This window comes from Paramisgurnus dabryanus, chromosome 1 (assembly GCF_030506205.2).
Source record: "Paramisgurnus dabryanus chromosome 1, PD_genome_1.1, whole genome shotgun sequence".
NCBI lineage: Eukaryota > Metazoa > Chordata > Actinopteri > Cypriniformes > Cobitidae > Paramisgurnus > Paramisgurnus dabryanus.
In genome coordinates this window covers 9,907,752-9,925,966 of record NC_133337.1, presented here as the reverse complement: position 1 = coordinate 9,925,966, position 18,215 = coordinate 9,907,752, and the positions used below count along the sequence as shown (strand labels likewise).

At 38.0% G+C, this 18,215-nt stretch overlaps 1 long non-coding RNA gene across 1 annotated transcript; it reads left to right on the top strand.

Moving 5' to 3' along the window:
• Positions 1-1,583: 1,583 nt before the first annotated feature.
• LOC135745811 (uncharacterized) lies at positions 1,584-2,985 on the top strand. The gene is made up of 4 exons (XR_010531341.2): positions 1,584-2,359; positions 2,457-2,550; positions 2,643-2,761; positions 2,845-2,985. It is a non-coding gene; the product is annotated as an uncharacterized lncRNA (long non-coding RNA).
• The last annotated feature ends 15,230 nt before the right edge of the window (positions 2,986-18,215 follow it).

Here is an 18,215-nt window from a genome sequence, read left to right as displayed (position 1 = left end):
AGCATCATGGCCTGTTGGCAGGGTCGTACGTCTCCTACCCAGTCAGGATGGACGTGTTAGAGCAGCTGAGATTAATATTAATGATAAAATGTATGTACGCCCAGTTGCCAAGTTGATTCCATTACCCAAAATAGAGGATTAATAGCAAATACATTACTGTATTTGGGGGCGGCTGTTGTGAATTAGCCTATCTTTCCTTTGTTTTTCCTTTATACTACATTTCACACAATCCCTTGCAGTCTGCATCACCATTTTTAGTGTACTCCATTACCCATAATCCCCAGCTGAGGTCTATAAATAGACCTCATTTCCTTTCTTTGTTCCTTTGTATTGGTGAGGTGTGGGCCTGAAGATGAGCACTCATTCATGTTTGTTTGAGTGTTTCCACAAGATGTGTAATGTGAGTTTTCTATTGTATTGTTTATTTGAATTTGATGGGCTGTATACTTGTCATTAGTAGGTTTATTGATATTATGTTTGATGTTGAATGGTTTCCATGTTTATTATTATTTGTGAGCCTGATTTCTTTATTGTATTGTTTGTAGTGACCAGAAAACCATCTTTATCATCCTGTGTATCATAAGCATTCTGCTTATCCTATGGAACCTGTGTAATGTGCATCCAGTTTTAATGTCAACAAGAATAAATGAGAGCAAAAGGAATGGTATCTGTCCCGTGTTTTAACAAGACACACCACCAAGTACTACACGTCCACTGAACCCTGGGTACTTTTACCATCTAGTATCCAACAATTACTAAAAATCTTTCAGGATCAAATCTGTTACCCTACCTTTAAAACAACATGAGGATGAGTAAATGATGACAGAATTTTTATTTTAGGGTGAACTATTCCTTTAACATTTACCCAATTTAACATTAATGCCTTCAGTCTATCTGATGAAGTAACCATGAGTCATTTTCTGTTCCCCCTCTTATCTCTTTTCTCTCAGTCTTTCCTTCTTTTAGGGTACACTTGAGGAGTGTCCAGATGTTTATTAATGTTTTATTAATGTTATGTTTCAAATAAACATATAAACATACTGTATATTTTTCTTTCTTTTTTAAACACCTACAGTAAAGTGTGACACTTAACACATTAAAAGCATCACAAACATTGAGGATAGAACTTCTAATGTGCAGTTTAACTTTTTTTAACTAAATATAATAAAAGTTTTTTTAAGAAGGGATAAGTACATGCCATCTTAAGGGCTAAGGTTATAAAGTATTGTTTTGTGGAAAAACACTTAAAAAAAAAATTCGGGCTAGTTTCGTCTGAGTGTACATTTTAACCTGGCATGATTCTGGCACTTTGCTGGCAGTGTCGGCTGACATTAAGCACCCGGACATTGGCCAGTTTTGGCTGAGTATACAGTTTTAGCTGGCGTGATTCTGGCACTGTGCTGGCAGTGCCGGCTCACTTTAGGCACCCGGACATGGGCCAGTGTACTTGGGCCGATTCTGGGGCGTCATTCATCCCAGAGTTTGCCCTTTTCTGGCAGCCGGAACTGGGCCGTGTTTTTTTTTCTGGCCTGCCGGATTTGGGCCATTATTGGGCCAAACTGTTTTGGCTACCTGGGGAGGAAATAGTGATAACAAGGTTAAGGTTGGGGCATTGTACGTTAAATAAAACTCTTAAGATGATAGGCAAACATCAAACAGGATTGTGTGAAGAATGTCGAGTGGAGGAATCAGTAGAACATGTACTGTATTATTAGACTGTCAGAGATATATAGAACAAAGAGACAAATTGAGTAGTGACTTTAGGGAGATAGGAGAACAGGAGTTCACTTTAAAAAGTTTACTGGGTGATAATGATAGGGCACAGTTTAGGGTACTGATGACTTTTCTGAAGGAGACAGGGCTATATAATAGGATTTGAGATAGTTATAGGGGGAAAGGAGGGAGGTAATGTAGGATTGGAAATGTGTTTATTAATTTTTTTTATGTGTGTTATATATATGTCATTGAAAAGTAGAGAGTAGACCTATTATCAGGTCCATATTCCGGAACAAAGGGGGCGGTAATGCTCCATTAAGCTGGTTGCCAACCGCCGGTAAAAATGGAAGAAGAAGAAGGTTTCTCGCCTTCATTCAATCACGTGCGAGGTCATGGCCACGGCTCACACAGCAGTGTCGACGAGCGTAACAGACGTTTGGTTTGGTGTTTGTAACTCTCCAAGAAGAGAAGACGGGTGCACAATCCCAAGATTGCGGTAAGAACAATTTTATGTATAAGCATATTTTTTGAAGTAGCCCAAGCTGTGTGTTTTATAACTAAGAGGGGTTTTTTGTCTTGTAATTTTTAGGAGGCTGTACGGTGTCTCTGAGGCACACTGCAGGCGCTATGAACCAGAGCAAAGGTAACGTTACGATTTAAAGAATATGTTTTTATTCTTGTATAAGGAAATAGATATGTTAATAGATCCGAGCTTAAACCCGCACATTTTGTTTTCACAGACTAACGTCGCCTCATAACAAAGCCGTGACCTCCGATTTGCTTGGGGCTATTTCAGCAAGTCCAGATTTACTGCTGAGAATGACGACATTGTTTGTAAGTATAACTTCTAATGTTTTTCCTCATTTCTTGTTTAATTGTACCGTGACGCTTTTAATTAATACCAGTCTCTTTTAATTGTTTTCCAGCTGCCCGTAAGACGTATTATGAGTCGGTACGCCGGAGCTTCAGATACAAACAACCTGAACTCGCATCGCAGGCGGAAAATGCGAAAAGTTTAGCTCGGAGTCGATTCAGAAGAAAAAGGGTAAGATTTATTATATTAGATCAGTTTTTTGTCAATGTGAGTATTTTTCAGGTCACTTATTGTCTTTATTGATTGTATTACAGTTGCTGGAAGCGAGACGAAGTGTGCTGGCTGAGGATGAGATGGACATTTGGAAGTGCGCCACCATAGATCTCATATCTGATGAGGAAGACGGCATTGTTTGCGGGGTGTCTGGATGGATTGTGCGGCCACCGCCCTCTCGCAGCCTGGAACTCTACGAGCTCTGTGCCACGCTGCAATTCAGATTAGAGGCGATACCAAAGTACAGGGCAACTCACCATATACGCCTGAAAAAGTGACTTTTTAACAACTTTTTTGAGGTTTTTTTACAACACTTTGATCACTTTGAAAAAGATTTTTAGGGATCTTTCCCGAACGTCTTAGGCACTTTTTGACGTGTTTGGAGGACAATATAAGAGACATTATGCTGCTTTGTACATAGTTGTGTGAATAAACAGCTGTGTGTTTATAAATAAACCTCTTTGTTTTCTCTTATATGCCTTGATGTTGTGAATAATGTAGTACATAGCACAATGACATTAATATATAAAAAATGATTATAACATAAATTATTTGTTATTATTATTATTATTATTGGGGTTAACATTTATAATGAGCCAGGGTTCCCAATAACCCCCCTCTTTAGAGTAACGGCCCGACTTGAATTTACTCACTCGGTATTGGCTGAAGCCACTACTTTTAAACAAGAAAAATCCTTTGTGATTGGCTTGAAGTGATCTGCCAACCATTCACGGGGGATTTTACTTGTTTAAAAGTTGTGGCTTCAGCCAATACTGAGTGAGTACATTCGAGTGGGCCGTTACTCTAGTTTTGCTGCTATTCACATGCTAATTAGGCCAGAGACGCTCTACCTGGCTGGCAGAGGTTTCGCTGCTATTCATATGCTAATTAGAGGTATCGCACCCGTGCAGGGCTCTCAACCTACGTCATGGTTCGTTTATGACAATTTGTGACACAGACAAACGCGACGCTCGCTGCCTGTAAATTGAGGAAAGCTGCCGAAAATTTGGGAGATTTTCGGGAGCCTACAGGCGCTTACGGGGCCGAAAATCCCACTTTTCATGCAGTGTGTGGCCCTCTACATTGATTATCATTTAAAACATGGGCGTCAGAAGCTAATGAAAATTGGGTGGGTCCCCTTGTCAAACCCCCCCCCCGAAAAATAAATTTACTGCAATACATGCAATTTTCATGTTTCCTTTTAATTTGCCTGAACATTTGCATTTATTACATTAAAGACAGTATTGTGGTTGGGAATTCTGGTAATAGCCCTTTGAATATTTTGCAAATAATGAGACATGTCATATTTCATTAATTTTTCTCTGTGACTTTTTTTTCTCTACTCTGCTGACAGTAGGCTACAATGTTTATTTTTTATTTTGAGGAAATAAAAGGTAAGAAAAACAAATGAAGGTAAACTAATACAATTTTTGTATACCTTTTTTATTTGTTATACCCAATTAGGGCTGGGATAAACGATTCTTTTTTTAACGATTAATCTAGCGATTATTTTTTCGATGCATCGATTAATCTAACGATTCATTTTGTCAGTCCGATTCGACTTCGATTCGATTCAATTCTCGATTATCTCCCCATTAATTAACTAATAGCAAGTTATACATGTTGATTTACATATCTGAATGTAAACATTTCAATATATCTTTATTGCTCTTAAAATTTCAAAATAAAAAAAGACTATACAAGTGCAAAATAATGCATTCTTAGACAGAGGTAGCATTCAATAAAGCATTTGTACTGTACATACTGTGCAGTTAAGTAACCGTATAAAAATCTCAAGTTCAAATTACTTTATTTTACATGCATTTATGAGCAAAACCTCTTCAATGTGCCTTTTGATGGTCTGTGTAATTTTTATAACTAGATTTGTTTAATCCACATTGTTTTCGTGCTGTTCTAGTCAGATATTTAATGACAGATATAAACACAATTATAGACTTAAGAAGCACATATATATTATTAAATCTCTTTCTCTTAAGTTTGTTAAGATAGATTAGGACTCATTTACTGCTGGACAGAGAGTGAATGAAAGCGCAGTCTTCTGGCAACAGTGACATATTTCATTGCTTTCTGTTAAATTGCTCAAATGACTGTTTAAAACACACTTGGCATCACATTCATGATTTTATGGTAAAATGACACTTTTTCGCGTAAATCCACGAGCATTTAAACCATAAACAAAGCACTTTCACTTTAATTGAGCGTGAGCAGCGCAGCAGAACCACGCAGAAACGATTGCAGCACTGTTGCTACAGAGCCGCCCAAGTATTTGCAGCTGGCTCCGACCTCCGTTTATATCCGTTTCGAGCCGCGAGCTCGCGCTGCTCATGCGGCGGGGTGCATGCTTGTTAACATGGGCGCTGAAAAAACCAGGCACTGCTCACCCTTGCTGTGTGAAACAGGTGTCATGAGCAATTCAGTCCCCCCCGAGCAGCCGTGAGCAATTACTGAAGCCAATTGCGTTGCTACTACTGCGCCGCCTTTTTGGTTCTGACGAATCGACGCGCATATTTTGCGTCGACGTATTTTTTGCGTCGACGTCGTCGATTACGTCGACGCGTTGTCCCAGCCCTATACCCAATCTCTCTTTCTCTCTAGAGAAATTTATGCGATGAGCTTGTTGAATGCTGTATTCTGATTGACTGAGAAACGTTCCATGGGTGTTGACTACTTTTCTGTAAACCGCACACCTATGAAGTAGTTCTAGGTCCGTCGACCGTTTTACAGTTACATATCACTACCCCAAGTTTAAACGAAATAACGGATTAGGCTACTGTTATTGAACACAATCAGCACATACAGCAAACAAAGCAACAAACAACATGACAGACAATTTCATGTTTCCAGAAATAACTTTTAATATTTATGGACAGTACGAAAATTTTGACAATTGGGCAACAGCTGTATTAGACAGTCCAAATGAACAAAACAAAAGAAAGCTAACATCAAAGGAAGCCGGCAACAACAACAACAAACGGCATAAATTAATCAGCGATGAAGAGCTATAGGCTTGAAGGAGAAAAACATGAAGAAAACACAAAAAAACAACAGCCTGGACAGCAAAGGTATTCAGTGATTGGCTTAAAGAAAACAAATACGTCTCTGGAAGAGGTAGAAAGAGAGGGGGCAAATGCTTTAAATGCCCAGCTGCGAGCTTTCTATGCAACCATCAGAACCACAGCTGGCACAGAATACTTTGTGTCAAGTTTTCTTGCCTTAAGGGGTGCTCTGAACCTCTGAACATAATTGGACAATCAGAATTCAAATCATCCAACAATGTATTCGAGTCCATCCTCAAAAAGTTTCGAAAAGCTGGAAAAGACCTCAGCTCGCATCACCCTCCAATAGGGTTGCCACCTTCAATACAGAAAAATAAGGGACGCCTGCCGCATCGGGGGCCACCACACCCCTCCGGGCCACGATGACCATAGTCCCAGTGGTGTGCCAGTGGTGGTATATCATAACTTAAAATATGTTTTCATAAAAATGTTAAGATTGATACCAATGGACATTATAATAAGATATCTGGTGTTGAAATCAGTGTGAAAAGATGCACTCAGTTTCTCACCATCACAACTCAAGTGGTCCTATTGAATACACAGCTATGACAATAATAAAAATAGGCCAACAATGTGTGACTGAGATCACAAAAAATAAGCTTTTGGAGGAACTTGTGAGATGTGAACCATATTTTATTAACTTAAATTAACAGATCCAGTAATTATAAATTAAACAAATGAACATGAACATAAAAACATCAGTAGTAGTGTGCAGTATTGGAGCATGTCAGGCCTACTTTATTTTGAATGCGTATTTCTTGTCACTCCGTGCAGCACTAAGAAGCTGTTTGTCTTTCAAACCGGTACAGTAAAACTCTGAACAGGACTGCTGAAAGTTGAGAGTGATCAAAAGCTCACTCCTAATGAGCTCCACAGAGCACCTGTTCCTGCTGTCACTCCATTTGTTGGTCATTCTAGAAAAGATCCTTTCCACATAACCAGTGGAAATTAACAGATCCAGTAATTATAAATTAAACAAATGAACATGAACATAATAACATCAGTAGTAGTGTGCAGTATTGGAGCATGTCAGGCCTACTTTATTTTGAATACGTATTTCTTGTCACTCCGTGCAGCACTAAGAAGCTGTTTGTCTTTCAAACAGGTACAGTAAAACTCTGAACAGGACTGCTGAAAGTTGAGAGTGATCAAAAGCTCACTCCTAATGAGCTCCACAGAGCACCTGTTCCTGCTGTCACTCCATTTGTTGGTCATTCTAGAAAATATCCTTTCCACATAACCAGTGGATGCTGGGATGCTTAAGATGTGGCTGAAGATGGACAGCATGTTAGGCAGGTTAGCTACTTTAAAGAGAGCCACCCACCTGGCAGCCACATCTTTGGACTTCCATTCATCCTCTGCCCTATCTCTGAGCTCCTTCAGAATGCTATTTGCTGTGGTGCATTTTTTTTTTATCATAAAGTTCATCCATGCTGACTTTTTGGATGAGGTTGAGCTTATTAATGATCCTCTCAGTGTCACTGAAGGAAAGCATGCCATGGTTCAGAGAGAGAGGTTGCAAGGAGAACAGCCAGTTTTCCTCTGAAAAGTCAAACCATTTCTCAATGTATGAGATTGCTGTGTTGAGAAATGCTGTGAAATCTGCCCTTGCCCTATCTGCATCATGTGGGAGAAGTTGCTGTAACTTCACTTTTGTTAAGTAGCCATAAAATTGGTCATCTCTTCTCTGTGCAAGTTTTTGCTTGAAGGTAGACATGATGGAATACAGCTCAACACAGGTGGTTGAATCATTTTCCAGCTTCTTTACAACATCCTCAAAGAGGGAGAGGATATTATTGGAGAAGAGGAGGTAAACTTCCACATTATCAGTATCTTCCTCAGTTGAGGCTTCACTGAGCTTTAACAAAGCTCTGATCTGTCTGGGACACTCTTCCCCCAGGCTGATGAAATAAGACCTGAGAGCAGTCCAGGATTGCATAAGACGGGATATAGCTGGATTGAGGGAAAGCCACCTTGTTGTAACATGTCGCAGAATCTCACGGAACTCCACATCACAGAACTGGCAAAACTCTTTGAGGGATTCCCTTCGTTTGGCAAATGTGGAGAAGTGGCCATAGACCTTCAGCACAACATTTTCCACATCTACAGTGAGCTGGTTGAGAGCATGCTTCACTGTGTTGTGCACAATATGTGCATGGCAGTTCCCTTCCAGCAGACCTTTTTGCTTTTTCTTTAGGTTAGTGAAGACAGTTATGGATTCCATAATTTACATTAGTATTGTCTGCACTATATGCTGTAACTTGATCTAATGATAAGCCAAATTTCTCAAGGGATTGTTCTATGTAATCAATAATCCCAGCAGCTGACTCATCTGTATTCTCTCCAAAATCAAGCATTTTGTTGCAGATCCCAGTTTCTGGCCTGAAGTACTGTACAGCAAGGGGAAACATCTTCCTGTTCCCTTTATTTGATGCATCCGTCTGAATGGAGAATGGGAGGGGTTTACCTGATGTTAAGATGTCAACAACATCAGCCACTGCCTTTGGAGCAAGGATGTCTTTGACCATTGCTTCTGCCTTTGTTCTCCCAAGAGACATTTTCTTTATGATTTTGGAGTCATGCAGAATCTTTTGGTTGAGCTTGTGTCCACAGTCAGCACTATTATAGCTGAGGTTGTGTTTAACCATGTGATACACCTGTGTTAACTCAGCTGCTGTAACCTATAGGGAGGATATGAAATTGCTAATTAACTTGAGTAATTTTTTAGTGTGTTGTGAACAAAGATTTTGGCTAAAATCTTTGTCATTGTTTGCAGTAACACCATCCAAACAGTGAAACCACACCTAAATGTAAATGACATAATATCTGCAAACATTTCTTATTTTAAGTAAAACACTTAACAACATTTTTATTATTGGTAAGTAAATATATTTATGTATTTATTCTGTTTTTATATAGTCTATTGTTAATTCTATAGTATTAAATGATGCAATTATTTAAATTGGATAAGCATAACAAATAGTTGTTTATTTTATTTATATAGGTACTATATTTTGATGCAATATGTATTAAATATATCTCATATTAAAGTAATGCTTATGTGTCTGACTGTACAACTTAACCTTAATAAACAAATTATACCATAACTTAATTAATGTACATAAGAGTTTCGTTGCAAAACGAGATAAATCCATTTTTTTACATTTTTGTCAAAACATGTTTATTATTATGTTATCATGTTATTATTTTGCTTTATGGTTCTACTTAGCTGTATATTTTTAAGTTATGAAGGTTTAAATCAAAACAAACCAACTGCAGTTGAATTGATATTAATTGGAATGCACAACCAAAACGAGATTTCTGAACAATTAAAAAAAACGATTTATCTCGTTTTGCAACGAAACTCTTCGTATATATATAATAATAGGCAAATCAAAAAACTGAGGTGATAAAAAACATTACACTATCTGCCTCAGGAGATGATTGAGGTATAAAGAACTGTGAGACGGTGCTCTGATTTCGGTGAGCTCTTGCACTCCGAGAATGATGCTCTCCCGAGGCATGCTGTCGCACATCTGACAGCCCACCGTGCACCACAGAGAACACTCGCCGACAAACTGTGCAATTGGCTTGATACTCATTACCGCTGACACTTTCCAGCCAAGTATTTGATTCCTCCCACTCTCGTCTGTAATTTTGCATGCGCTTTCATTTTGGATGCGGGGGGGTATCTGGACCTGCCTCTGTCATGATCGTCTGTCATGATGCTGCGTCCCGCTAGCCTAGAAATCTAGACGCACCCTAGCGGCCGCAAAATATATTTGCTGCCAGGGTTTAGTCTAGGCACTCACAATACACTTAACAGCTCCAAAAACCCAAATTTGGTCAGGCCAATCACATCGTGTGTAGCGTCTGTGGGGCGGGCTTAACATGATGACGACAGAGCTGCAACGGTTCCTACTTGAAAACAAAGAATGGCTGCTGCTGCTGGCGAACAGCTTTCTTTTGAAGCGGCTTTGGTCGCGACTCTGGAGGACTTAGACTTATGTTTTTCTTTGAGAGAAGAGCAAATAACCCTACTGAAGTCCTTTTTAAGCAAGAAAGATGTGTTTGGAGTTTTGCCGACTGGTTACGGTAACTACGTCACCTTCTTCATTGCTCTGATTGGTCATAGCGCTATCCTATTGCATGCAGAGGCATTTTGAGGGACAACCTTATATCCCGCCCCTTGCATTGAGCCGTTTGTGTGAAGAGTTGCCAGACCTTACATCTTGATGTAGGTCTGGCTAACCAGGCTAGCGTCCCGCTCTCCTCTGACTCTGATTGGATGTGATTCACGGCGCGTGAACCTGAAACAAACCAACCAAACCAACGATGGCAGCGAGTATTACCCAATCAGGGGCAGAATAGGACGTGTCTTCACACAATACGGGTGGGATGATTTGCATGGGATGCTGCATTGTGTAAAATACGGGACAAAAGGCGTCCCGTATTGGTTTGATACGGGACGCATCATTTTGCCTGTAAATACGGTACGATTCTGTATTTTACGGGACGGGTGGCAACCCTACCCTCCAATATCCACTGCTGAAATAGATCTAATTCGTAACTCCTCACATCTGTCACCAGACACAGCAAACGGATTGGTTTGCAAAGTCTGGTTTGACATTCAGCTGAACTTTGCACGGAGGGGGCGTGAAGGAAATCGAGAGTGCATTCATTCGCTATTAAAAAAGACGAAGATGATGTGGAATATATCTGCCTGTCTCATAACGCAGAAACAAAAAAAACACAAAAACCCAGCAGATCCTAACAAAGACTGCTTTAGAGGATTCATGTTTTCCACTCCTGGTAATCCTTTGCTCAGTCAAAAGCTTCAAAAAATACATCACAAAATGCCCGCCTGATGCCAAATACTTCTACCTGCATCCACTGGGAGTCCCACAGGATGAGCTCAACAGGAGAGAGTTCTGGTATTCCCATGAAACCGATGGGTGTAAACTATCTCGGAAACATGCTTCCACGCATCAGCGAGTTAGTAGGGTTATCCAAAAGATACACCAACCATTCCATAAGAAGCACCTTAGTTCAGATCCTGTCTGAGGCACAGTTGGAGAGTAGGCAGATTATGTCTGTTACGGGGCACAAGTGCGAAACAAGTCTGCAAAGCTACTGGAAACCCTCAGTTAAAGATAGTTAAAGATCGCAAACAATGGAGCTTGATCCTTTCGGGAAACAAAAATGCATGTGAAGATGAAACAGAAAATCAAGCCGCAGATCAAAGAAAAACAAACTCCACTAAGCAGCCCCCTGCGATTGAGCTGCCCTTTTCTATGTCCAATTTTACAATTAATGGAAATGTACAATTTAATTTCAACAAATAAAATACACGTGATATCGAAAGAACTAATACAGTAGAATATAAATAATACAGTAAATAAACAATGATTGCTGGTTTGTTTAGTTTTGTTGTATGTGTGGTAACACAATAACTTAAAAATAATAAATACAGTAAATAAGCACTGTTGTTTCATTATTTTTGCTTAAATCCTGATAATAGAAAACTATAAAAAATTCATACATAATTAGTACTGAAGACAAAATAATATATAAATATTGATGATGTCTTAAAGTAAAACATCTAAACAATATCTTATGGTGTGGTAACCGTCGTATAAGCGGAATAATTGACTTCGGGCCGTTGAACTATTCGAAAATAATGCACACCCTCGGCTTTGCGACGTGGCCGCATTACCACCTCGGGCGTGCATTATTTTTGAATAGTTAAATGACTCGTTGTCAATTATTCCTTACTACCATCTCAGAAATATTGCCAGAATTAGTTGTTTTGTCTCAAGATAGGACTTAGAGAAACTTGTTCATGCTTTCATCACAAGCAGGGTGGATTACTGCAATGGACTCCTTACGGGGATCCCCAAAAAGAACATTAGACAACTGCAGCTCATACAAAACACTGCTGCCAGAATTCTGACCAGAACCAAAAAATCTGAGCACATCACTCCAGTCCTCAGGTCCTTACACTGGCTTCCTGTCACATTTAGAATAGATTTTAAAGAATTGTTACTCGTTTATAAATCACTTCATGACTTAAGACCCAAATACATGACAGATATGCTAACTGAATATAAACCTAACAGTTTACTCAGATCATTAGGATCCGGTCAGTTAGAACTACCAAGGGTTCACTCAAAACAAGGTGCGTCAGCATTTACTGTAGTTATTATGCCACCTCTAGCTGGAATCAGCTTCCAGAAGAGATCAGATGTGCTTCAACAGTAAACACTTTTAAATCTAAATTAAAAACACATCCGTTTAACTCTGCATTTACTGAATGAGCACTGTGCTGCTTCACACTGACTGCACTTTGAAGGGATGGTTCGCTTTGGTTCTGTTATCGTTTTCTCATCCTCGTGTTGTTCTGGACCTGTGATGGTATATGATGGAACTTTAGGGGCTTACCATCATTTAACAAAATATTTTCTTAGTCATTTATCACATTTTTTTTCCTGCTGTGGAGGTCTATGGTCGCTTGCTGCTGTTTGTTTGCCCTCATTTCTCGGGGTATCTTCTTTTCTGTTCGTCGGAGGAGGGATCATGCGGGTTTGGAGCGGCGTGGGGATGGGTAAATGATGACGGGGTTTTCATTTTGAAGTGAACAATCCCTTTAACTCAAGTCACTTTTACTCTTGTTTTATTCTTTTTAACATTTAAACTGTTTTCTATTAAAATCACGTTTATTTTCTGTAATTGTTATTTTAAATTCTCATGTATCTTTGTTTTTATTGTGACTTTATCCTGTATCTCTTATTTTTACATTTTCCTTCTTCTTCTTCTTTTTCTTTTTATATTTATATATATGTATATATATTGTTTTCTCATTTCTGTGTAAAGCACTTTGAATGACCTCTGTGTATGAAATGTGCTATACAAATAAACTTGCCTTGCCTTACATAAATGTGAGATTCTGGAAATGAGATCAATTTATTTAATGGTAGACTATACGTTGGGAAACAATGCTGTCATAAGAGTTTGAGCATGTTTACTTCTAAAACACAATCGATTAAACAATTGCAGAGGTATGACTTTATGAATCATTGTACCTCGCAAATAATGTCAATAGACGTTCAACTCTGTGATGTCACAAATGAAAAGTAGCCTAATTGTAGGCTTCTGTAAAAAAAATTTAAAATTATCCAGCAATCATGGCACTATAATCAAAATAAAAATTTTTACTGCAGTAATAATATTTTAACGAGTTGCCTACATTTTTAATGTAGGTATGAAAGGAACCACATTAAGTGCTGTGTCAATTATCATTAAAAGCATATGGAAAACTGGAGTCTCGGTGCATCTCTACTCCTCATCTCCTTTTTTCTTCTGTTTCTTGTTCGAACAGCAACTCAGCGACACCCCCCTCCTTTAAAAAGCTGAAACGTGTCCGCGGTGTAAAAAAAAGCAAAGGTTGGGGATCCCTGCTCTAGTTGAATGGATTTTGACTAAGAGCGCTTTGATAAGTGAACAGACAAATGCGCTAAATTAGAAAAAGTGGGTGGGTCCATTATCATTGGTCTTAAAAAGTGGGTGGGTCCTGTCCCACCCATATATAATGGTTCCAACGCCAATGATTTAAAATGTACAATTATTGAACAAAAAAACAACTGCTGTGGAACATTTAATGGAACTACTTACTGTAGAAATAACAAATGATATTGGTAAAAATATGTTGATTACTTGTGTGTATAGAGCAGTGATTCCCAACCGGGGGTACGCTTACCCCAGGGGGTACGTGAAGAGTTTCCAGGGGGTACGCGAAAAGATTTACATTTTGCTTTGATCTCCTTTACTTTTAATAAAAATGTCTTTCGTTTGTCCAGTCATTTACCTAAGATTGATTTTTGTGAGGAAAGCATTGTAGAAAGGACAACTTTCTTATCATTAATATAATTAGCCGTCAAGAGTAAATGCGCTGCATGATCCAAAACGCAATAGCGATGTCCAACTCAAGAACGATCTGACTATTTTCAATGAACCTGAATAGTTTCTAAAGACACAAAGTTTATAAACTATAAATAATGTTCAAATAATGCTATTATATTCATTCCCGCTGCCATTACATTTTCAAATTATGCAAAAAAACTTTTGCATTGTTTTTGGCTAACATATATTGTCCCGTCTTTTGTATTTATAAAGAATGTCTTAACACATTTTGTTTCTCTTTATATTTGAACAGAATAATTTAACTTATTTGCACACTTTAATTATCAGTAACTTAAATTGAGATTTTAGTAAATTTAGGGCATTTACTAAATAAAAAGGACGTGAGAGCTCAATTCCAAATAAGCGCCGGAGTGGAAAATTTGCGTGTGATTTACTACAAAGGCGCAAATAAAATACACAAGCACAATAATGACATAAGCACATTTCTATAATGACTATTGCAATCTATTAGAGCAGCGCAAATTAGTACAGGGTCGCAAATAAGAGACCTCGGCAGGACATCGCAATGAAAATGCGAACGGCGGATTGTGAAATTCCAGCTAAGTGAAAGTAAGAGCCGGAGGACGAAAGATGAACGGTAAAAGAAGTTTTGAAATACCTGATTTGACTTCTCCTCGTGACTTCTCCTCCTCTTTTCTCCAGCAAATTAAACATAGCTTGGCAAACTATATATATATATATATATTTTAAGTATGTTCCTCTGGCAAAATTTAATACTCTCCTCGCATTAATGTTGCTTCAAAAGGAAAACTTCCACAAATGCAAATGCAATAAGGTCGCAAAAATATCATCTTTTCAGAGCTAAATATCTACTGCGTGTCTTTAGTAAGTTCAGTCGTTATTTAACGCCAAAATGATGGTTTGCGCAAGCTGTTAGTAAATCTGGCCCTGAAAGTTTTTAATTTGTAAAATAAGTCTTTGGCGTTCCCAGAGTCCGTATGTGAAGTTTTATCTCAAAACACCCTACAGATAATTAATTATAGCATGTCAAAATTGCCATTTTGTAGGGCTGAGTAAAATGTGCCGTTTTTGGGTGTGTCTTTTAAAATGCAAATGAGCTGATAAAATGCAAACACTGATGATAGTGGTTTGTTGAAATAAACATGCTTCATCAGTCAGTGCTTTTTACTCTAATGTTTAAAATCAATAAATATTACTAATTATTTGTCTTTAAAACACAACTTAGGTTTAGTTTCGATGAAGGGGTACTTGAGCCTTACTGATAGGGCTGTGGGGGTACTTAGGGCAAAAAAGGTTGGGAACCACTGGTATAGAGCACCAGTGTCTTGTGTTGAATGATTTTATGGTCAAATCATAGAGATGTTAGAAAAAACTAATAATAAATCATAAATTTTGTGTGGTGACTTCAACATATACCTGGGAAATCCTATAGCATCAAGTGAATTTAAGAATTGTATGAAAAGTACTGGGCCCAGTTCCCCGATAACGTTCACTCTTAGCGTGCTAAGAAGACTCAAAAAGATATATCTTACCAAAGTTGTTGATGTTCCTAAGTGTGTTCCCCGAAGTGTCTCTTAGGAAGCTTCTTAACACGCTGCCCCTAAGTGCGACGTACAATGGCGCTGTCACAAGTGAAGGTGCTGAATTATTTGCGATCGATCACTCAGGGATCGATTTTCCACTTCACGAGAAGGTGCATTACGACGTTAAGAAAGACAACACGTTATATACAAATGGAACATTACTCAAATTATTCCAGGAACATTTATTTTAACATAGTTTAAGTTATCCGTAAAATATAGACTATTAATTAAATGATCTACTGTAATTGTCAGTAATACGGGTAGACGAACCGGGTATCCCTCGCTATTTATCCACCCTCCTTATCCCGTTGTGCCACTTGAGCCGCTTCTTGACATGGGTTTTGACTTTAAAAAATATGTAATACACTTTTATACAATGTTAAGGTACTTAACAATCAGAATTGATTGGCAAGCAGCTGCAGTATTTCTGTTTAATGCGGTATTGCTTACCATTAATGTTTTCATTAAAAGGCAACCTAGTTAGATAGAGAATATGGTCTGAGAAGATCTACCAGCTCCATAATGAGTTGTCTTGAAAGGCGATATTTTTATTTAGCCACGTCAGGCAAAATGTCAAAAGGTTTAAGGGTTGACGAATAAAAAAATTGGCATGGACTAAAACAGTTACGCGGCCGGTGTTGTGTGGAAGTCTGTTCCCCCTATGTTTCCCTTTAGTGTAGTGTTTTTATAGCATTTTTATCACATTATACGTTTATTCTTTATATACATTGAATGTTTTAATGGCTACTGAGATGTATATGTGTGCATTTATGTAATGTATCTTGACTGTTCTTGATTGTAAGTCATTTATTTTTACAGTATGAATCATATTATATGTATAATATATATTTATTATGTTTGGAAACATAACAGTTTTAAAACAAACAGTAGAGAAAACGAAAAGAAAAAGACAGGCTATATGTTAAAAGACATAAAACTGTCAAATATGAAATTTTTAATAAATTGCATAATAGAATACATGATATTATTGCTTTTTAGTATAACCAATTGAAATCTTTAATCTTTCTAAATAAATTATAAATGTAACGTGATGAAAACGCTTTAAACATAGAGGGAACAGACTTCAATGAGGAACAAACACCGGCGCCGTCTTTGATTCATTAGTTCTGATACCAAATAAAGTCAACTGCAAAAATAGTCCTGTATCCATTGCAAACATATTTTATTATTAGTCTTAAAAATGTCCATAACATAAAATCATTGTCAGCATACCATAGTTTGACTTGTACTGCGCTGCGCTGATTTCTAAAGACTGCGGCGATAGCGTTTTGCGCTCAAACAACGCTAAGAGAGAGCTTACGAATGGTCCAGACCAACCTTACGAAAGTGTGACTTATAGAAGATATACTTAGCATACGAACGTTTTGGGAATCATGCCATAGAGTTAAGAGAGAGGTTAAGGAATAGGTTAAGAACTACTTAGCGATAAGAACGTTTTGGGGAACCGGGCCCAGATCTTTATCTAATGATAACTAAACCAACAAGGGTGACCACACATAGTGCAACATATTTACAAATGTACATGGTAAATTAGTTAGTGGTATCTTTATCACAGATGTGAATGATCATCTTCCTATATTCATAATTTATGAGAAACAAGTTTTTGAAATTGTACAAGATGAAATCTCAATATTAATACGAGACAAATCTAGTAAGGCCTTACAGGCATTCAGAGAAGATTTAAAGAAACAGAACTGGCATAGAGTGTACACAGATAATGTAAATATTGCATATGGGGCTTTTATGGCTACATTAAATAGTTTATATGATAAAAATTTTAAAATCACCAAAGCAAATGCTCTTATCTGAAAAAGTGCTGCTAACAATCCATGGATGACAAATGAACTAAAAAATACCTGCAAGAAAAAAATATTTGTACCGATTGTTTCTAAGATTTAGAACCAAAGAGGTAGCCTGGCTCCGCCCTCCTACGTGCTTCCGCTTAATTTTCATTTCCCTTCAGCAGTACGTCTGGGATTTCTCTATAGAGTTTCGTTTTCTCCTGCAAAAATCTGCTGGACCAATTAGCGAACAGATGGGGGTGGCTAAGAACGATGACGTTGAGGTTGCGCGTCAGTTTGAGTTGTAGTTCAGTAATGGTAGGGGAGAAAGACGTAAGAAAAGCTTTTCGGGCCGTTGTTGCAAAATTGCCGAATATACAGAAGTTAAAGCCGGAGCAAGAACCAGGTTTGCTAACTTTTGTTTGTCTGATTATTCTGACTTGTTGTTTCCGTCCGGTTTCGGTGCATGATATACGTCACAACCTCACGTTAGCGATTGGCTTTGGCAGATCCTGAGTACTCTGGGCAGATCCAATAGTTTTAAACTTCAACAATGGACCCTCCTTAACGGAAGTAACGCTTTCCAATGGAGCGTGGCCAGACTCTCTGTACAAATGAAATGAATGTACGAGAGTCTGGTTGGACCAGGCTACCAAAGAGGCTGAAGTAGGTACATAAAATATAAAACAAATTAGTTGGAATTATAAGAAGGCAAAAAAAAAAAAAAGGATTATTACACTAAATTGTTAGACGAAAATAAAAATAGGACAAAAGATACATGGAGCATTATAAAATCCGTTATGCAAAAAGGCAAGGTAAAAACTAAATTTAACAAGATGGAAATATCGTGGAACAGTGGAATGGTGGAACAGTATCAGATAATGTTAGCAGTATTTTTCTTGAAAGTGTACAAGCAAGTGATATATTAAATATTGTCCAGGAGTGTGCCGATAAAAAAATCTAATGATTATACTGATATGAATGTGGTATTGATAAAACAAATGATAGA